Source organism: Lissotriton vulgaris, chromosome 6 (genome assembly GCF_964263255.1).
Source record: "Lissotriton vulgaris chromosome 6, aLisVul1.2, whole genome shotgun sequence".
Classification (NCBI taxonomy): domain Eukaryota; kingdom Metazoa; phylum Chordata; class Amphibia; order Caudata; family Salamandridae; genus Lissotriton; species Lissotriton vulgaris.
Window position 1 is genome coordinate 1,373,773,091 of NC_141694.1, and position 6,329 is coordinate 1,373,779,419.

Below are 6,329 nucleotides of genomic sequence, written 5' to 3' on the forward strand. Positions count from 1 at the left end.
GTGCAGTTTAAATGTTTTGGTCATTTAATGATGTATTTTTTTTTTATATGTTTATTAACATTGTATAAATGTGACAACATAACATTTTCTGACGAGACGTCAGGGCCTGATTTAGTGGCCTCTTTCCCTCCTGAGTTAACCACCTGGACTTACAATCGCAGTTACAAATATTGCAATAAAAGAGGTGGAGGGGTTGCGCTTTTTAGCCGTAGGACACTGGTTTCAGAGAGAATAGTGGAGGAAAGCCTAGATGGGGCAAATGTCCTGGGGATCAAACTCAAACTCACTGCCTCATGTTTGACAGTGGTAGTGGTGTATCGCCCCCCGGCCCTCCCCCTATTCAATGATTTGTTTTTTGAAGTAATGAGCGCTCTTCGCTCGAGATATCTACACATTTTGGTCCTTGGAGACTTTAACTATCATTGGGAGCTGACCCCAAGAGAGGGTGCGGCCTGTAAATTTGACGATGTTATGACCACGCTAGTGCTACGTCAAATCGTGGAGTCCTTCACTCATGAGAAGGGTCACACCTTGGACCTTATCTGGACCACGTCCACGGTTAATCTTCAGGCCAACTGTATGCTGTGCAGCTGGTCTGATCATTCACTGATCAGTCTCCTCCTTCCGATTGACTCAAGCAAGTGGCGGCGAAGTGGAAGGTACTACAGAACTGGCGTAAATTAGAGGCTACTAATTTGAGGGATGCTTTGAGCAGGTCGTTTGCCCCTAGACCTGTGTCCATGGACCCAGATTCAGAACTCGTAGCACTTTCACATCGATTAAGGATAGTCATTGATGAAGTTAACCCCGTTCGGAGGGTTAGGATCATGCAGGGCCCTATGGGGGTCCCATGGTACACGCACAACCTGAGAGGGGAAAAGCAAGCTCTCCATCAAGCTGAGCGTTCATGGCAGAAATCTCTTGACCCAGAAGCCAAGGAGAGTTTTAAAGCTAAATTGTCTCATTACAAGGCCTCCCTTATTAGAACTAAGTCTGCCAACTATGAAGCTAGGTTTAGTGAGGCAAGTGATATGCAAAAAGAGTCATTTGCTGAACTCAGAGAGCTGAGTAGAGCGACGGAGCAAAAAACAGTCACCACTCAAGTTGACTGTGATAACAAACAGAGCTTCTTTCTAACTAAAGTGGAAGACATCAACACAGCTATTAATAATACACATATCACCCCCTGCCGATTCTTGGCGGAGGAGGAGCCCTCTAACTCTCTGGGCTTCTTTCTGTCTCAGTTTCTTGTGCTCGAATCACACGACCTGGCCTGTTAGTGGGTAAAATGAAATCTGGGTCACCTGAGGACCTGTGTCCTCCAAAGGTGCTCAAAACGATCATTCCCTTGGTTGAGGCTGGTTGAGGCTGTCTGTCCTGAATCTATCTATGACTTCAGGAACAGTACCTTAGAAATTTAAGGAAGCTATAGTACTTCCACTGTTGAAGAAAGCGGGGGCAGACACTAGGAATCTGAAAATCTATTGCCCCATCTCTCAACTTCCGTTCCTGGCCAAGGTATTTGAACAGCATGTCCTGAGAGCCCTTGTGTTATATATGGAACAACACCCCCTGCTGCATCATGAGCAAGCTGGGTTCCGTGCACATAACAGCACAGAGTTAATCGTGCTTTTAGTCTTGGACGATCTACGACTGGCAGCAGACAAGAAGATCCACTCGGCCTTAATCCTCCTTGATCTCTCAGCCACCTTTGATATGGTGAATCATGGGCAGCTACTAGCTCGTATGCGGCATCTGGGAGTCACTGGGACGGCCATTCAGTGGTTCACTTCATTCTTGGAGGATCACCGGCACAAGGTCCAATTAGGAGACCTCATGTCTAAGCAGGGCAACCTTCGCTGGGGGGGTCCGCAGGGCTCGGCATTGTCACCCCTGCTTTTCAACATCTATCTCCAACCTCTGATTGAGGCTCTGGCAAAGGCAAACTGCCAGGTGCTAAACTACGCGGACTATACCTAGCTAATAGTCCGCACCGACAACTTCTGTGACTCACAGCGGAATGTCCAGAACATTCTACGGTTCACCATGAATTGGATGACCCCTAATTCATTAAAGGTGAACCCTGATAAAACTGAAGTTCTGGTACGCTCCCCAGTCTCCTCCTATGGTCCAGCCTTTTTTTGTCCCCAAGAGCTTCGCACTATTCCAACGCCAGTGGTGAAAAATGTGGGTTTTAGACTGGACACTGGATTGACCATGAAGACCCAGGTGTCTGCTGTCGTGGGAAGCTGTATCGGGCTGTTGCGCCAACTCCGGAAATTATCAACCCTGCTGTCTTCCGCCACTGTGCAGGCGGTCGGGACTGCTTTAGTACTATCTGGTTTAGATTATGTCAAGGCAATCTACATTGGCCTTCCTGGTACTCTCTTGAGGAAACTCCAGGTGGTCACGAATGAAGCAGCTAGGCCAATGTTTAAACTGCCCCGTAGAACACATGCTACCCCCTTGCTGCATTAATTGCACAGGTTGCTTATTAAACAAAGGGTAAGCTTCAAGGGCGTGTGCATTGCACATTAATCCCTGCTTGGTGAAGTCCCCAAATATATCAAGGATCATTAGAAGCCGTATGCACCGGCCCACCAGCTTCGCTCATCACAGGCCAGTCTTCTTGCCTGCCCTCGTGTCAGTATGGCCACATTTGGAGGCAGGGCCTATTCAATCTGTGTTCCTCAGATGTGGAATAAGCTATCAGATGACATGCGCAAGGAATATAGTCTGCTCCCATTTTGGGATAGGCTCAAGACGATACTGTTCATAGAGGCATTTGATCAGGCCTATTAGGATTAATGTCAGGTTCAGTGGCACAACAGAATTCGTACTGTCGTTCTATGATGCAGCGCTTAGAGACCTCTGGTGATTAGCACTTTATAAATGTAATTTACCATTAACATTAATTTAACATTAACATTTCCGTAACTAGTTAGTTGTTGTTTTGTGTTCTTTGCTTTCAGCATTGCACCATTATTTGTATGAATCATAAATCGATTGCTTAGCACATGCTCCTGTTTGTTTTATTATATTGGGCCACATTACCCCTTGGCCCCTTATTTCCTGTGTCCCTTTAATTCTGATGGGCCTAGTTATGGGAGTTGACAGGGCCGACCGAAGTCATGAACTAAATGGAAACACTGCTAAAAGGTGGTATTTCATCCATATATTACACCTACTTCAAGTAGAACTTCGGTACACTATGTCAGATTTCTGCATGTTTTTCCCCATAAACTCACATCACAGATCGTGTTTTTTGCCTAATCTCGAAAATGTCGTTTTTCTCACACTAGGCTCAGGCTAGACAGGCAGGTCATTATTGCAACTGTGATATATGAAGTGTCCTGTACCTAGACACACCGTACACCACTTTCCATGAGTGATGTCTTAACTGCTCATCTACGTCCACCCAGATTTAATGAGATTTACAGATGCCAGCTTTCCATTCTAGACTAGTTACTCTGGCCAGTTACTTAGTAATATAATTTGTTACAGATAGGCAACCATCTTGCAAAATACATCTTCATTTTCTTTCACCCTAACTTAAATCAGCATCAATTCCTCTTTTGCTCTCAGAAAGAAAGGTTTATCTGACCTCATTCGTTCAGAATGTAATTACAACTGTTGGCAGCATCTGTAAAAGAAATCTGGGCCGGATTTACAGTTTGGTGGCAACTGTTTATTTTGCAAGTTGTAGAGAATACTTTTAAAAAGTTGTAGAATCCTACGGCTTAATGTCCTTCACCCTAGGTACTATATTGTAGAGAAATATCAGTGGATGTAATATATCTCATCGATCTGTTTATTTTGGGTGACATTACGTTTTCCCACTTTTTGGTGCAAGACGTTTTTTCAAAAGAATAGTGTCCCATAAGCACCCAAATTACAAATTGTGGGTATGTTTGGAAGAGTAACAGTATTGTTTGTTACTAGGTAATCAGACATGTGATAAAGTCAACAGTAAGGTTAACACCTCAGTGCTCGTTGATGAGTTAGAAGGGAAAAAGAGACATTTTAGGTTTAAATCTGTTTTATTGATTTTTGAAAGAGAACATTACAGTAACATCTCACCTACATCCACCAGACGGTGATGAACAATAGCAGGTGATGGAGAGTTGGAATGGAAAGGTAAAAGTGGAAAAGAGAGAGAGCGCATTAAGGAAAGGGGGTGGGGGGGGGGGGGTCGGCGGACCGAGAGGGTGGTGTCAGCAGCCTCCAATAAGTGACTAAGTCATGATGCCTAAGCTGTAGTTTGGAAGTGTATGTGAAATCTATTCTAAGACGTCTGAGTCAATATTGCAGTCTGCATGTATGAGAGGAAGTATGCATAGGTACGCAGGTCAAGTTAATTACCTGAATTCCTGTGAAAGAAATCCTATACAGGGTCCCAAAATATTATAAAATTGGGCCATCTTTTGGTCTGTGATTTCCGTCAATTTTTCCATGCCAAGGAGTTCCCAGATTTTATAGAGCAAGTCTAGCTGAGTGGGTGTTTTGTCCACGCCCTACTGCAATAGTATGATTAGTTTGGGGTGCATAGCGCCAGAGTGATAGCCACCCCCTTGTGGACTTCAGGGGGTAAGTCTGAGTGTTTGGGAGACCCAGCAGAAAATAGCTCGGGAACCGGGAGAGGTCAGTATTATAAATGTTATCAAAGGCAGCTAGGACTTCAACCCTGCATTGGTGTAGCATACAACACTTCCAAAGAAGATGAGCCACGGTATACACCTATCCGCAGCCTCTCCAGCAATGTGCATCCCCATTCCATTTCCACTGAGCCTTTCAGGCTGGGGTGTAGTACCAATAGTGTGTTAACTTAAGGAGTGTTTCATTGCCTGAAGTGCTGTAGATTGAGGTGTTGTCATTCAAAAAAACAAGGGTAACCCAAAAGAGCAATAGGTCAGGGACCTTGGGTAGTTATATATTTCTAAAGACAGCTTCTGCTTCCGGCCCCCACTAAATCGGCAGCACTGCAGGCCTGGGAAAATGAATGGAAACAATGTTTTACTCCTAAAGAATGGCCAGACTTCCTGAAACAAGCCAACACCTCAGTCTACTTCTAAAGACAATGATCCCTAGACAGATCCAGATACTTTTCAAAAGAATAAATATAGATTAAATAGTTGCTATATTCCTTGTCCAACCGGACAGCATTTGATGTAAAATAACAACATTTAACAGTAATTGTTATGCAAATTCAAGTGGGACACCACCGATGTCCTACTACTACACTTAAGATAAATCAGACATAACAGGAGAGGTTTGAGGCAAGGGAAAGAAGGTCTGTGAAGCATGCAAATTAACAGACTAAAATACAAGGAGTACACTATTGCTTGAAAATATACATTGTAATCGTAGGCATATAGGCAAAACTCCCAGGATTACAGATTCACTCAAACGACCTTCCGGTCACGCGCTATTCAATTATCGGGCGCTTTTGGCATTTCCACCCAGGTATGAGCTTACCACCAGTTTTTGTATAGTTCTCTCCCACTTGGATCTTCTACTAGCTTGCACGTAGTTACTGTCTCTCTCGTACGGCCGCCCGGTCTTACACCATTATTCTTCGGGTGCCTTGACAACTCTTTCCACTCCTACCTTCATAGGCACTACGTGAAATACTGCCTTCCCGCACTTCGCTTGTAATTCCCCCATGCATGCAGCTGCCTCGTATGATTCTCATCAAGCATTGAATCTATTTCCACGAGTACTCACCTATCTTTGCACTAGTCACTCACCCTAGGCCGCCCATTTTTGTCAACTCGTTACCGCAAATGTGTATTAATGTCAGCAATTTTACCTTGCTCGTTTCTAACTCTACAATTTTAATGTTTACCCTCCTTTTCTTCCCCATTTTGCGGTTTGTTTTATATTTAATTAACCCACAGTTGTGGTCTTTGTCACAAAATTGCAATGTTTAAAGGCATGAATTTAATGTCCTGAAGATGATCCCTCTATCCCCACTTAGGGTTCGAAATGTCGTCAACAATAATACACTATATGCCTATAATTACAATGTATAATTTCAAGCAATAGTGTACTCCTTTTGTTTTAGTCTGTTAACTTGCATGATTCACAGACCTTTTTCCCTTGCCTCAAACCCCTCCCCTTATGTCTGATTTGTCTTAAGTGTGGTAGTTGGACACCGGGGGTATCCCACTTGAATTTGCATAACAACTACTGTTACATTTTGTTATTTTACATTAAATGCTGTTCCGCTGGACAAGGAATATAGCAACTGTTTAGTCTATATATATTCTTTTGAAAAGTATCTGGGACTGTCTAGGGACCGCTTTCTTTAGAAGTTCGTTTCAGGAAGT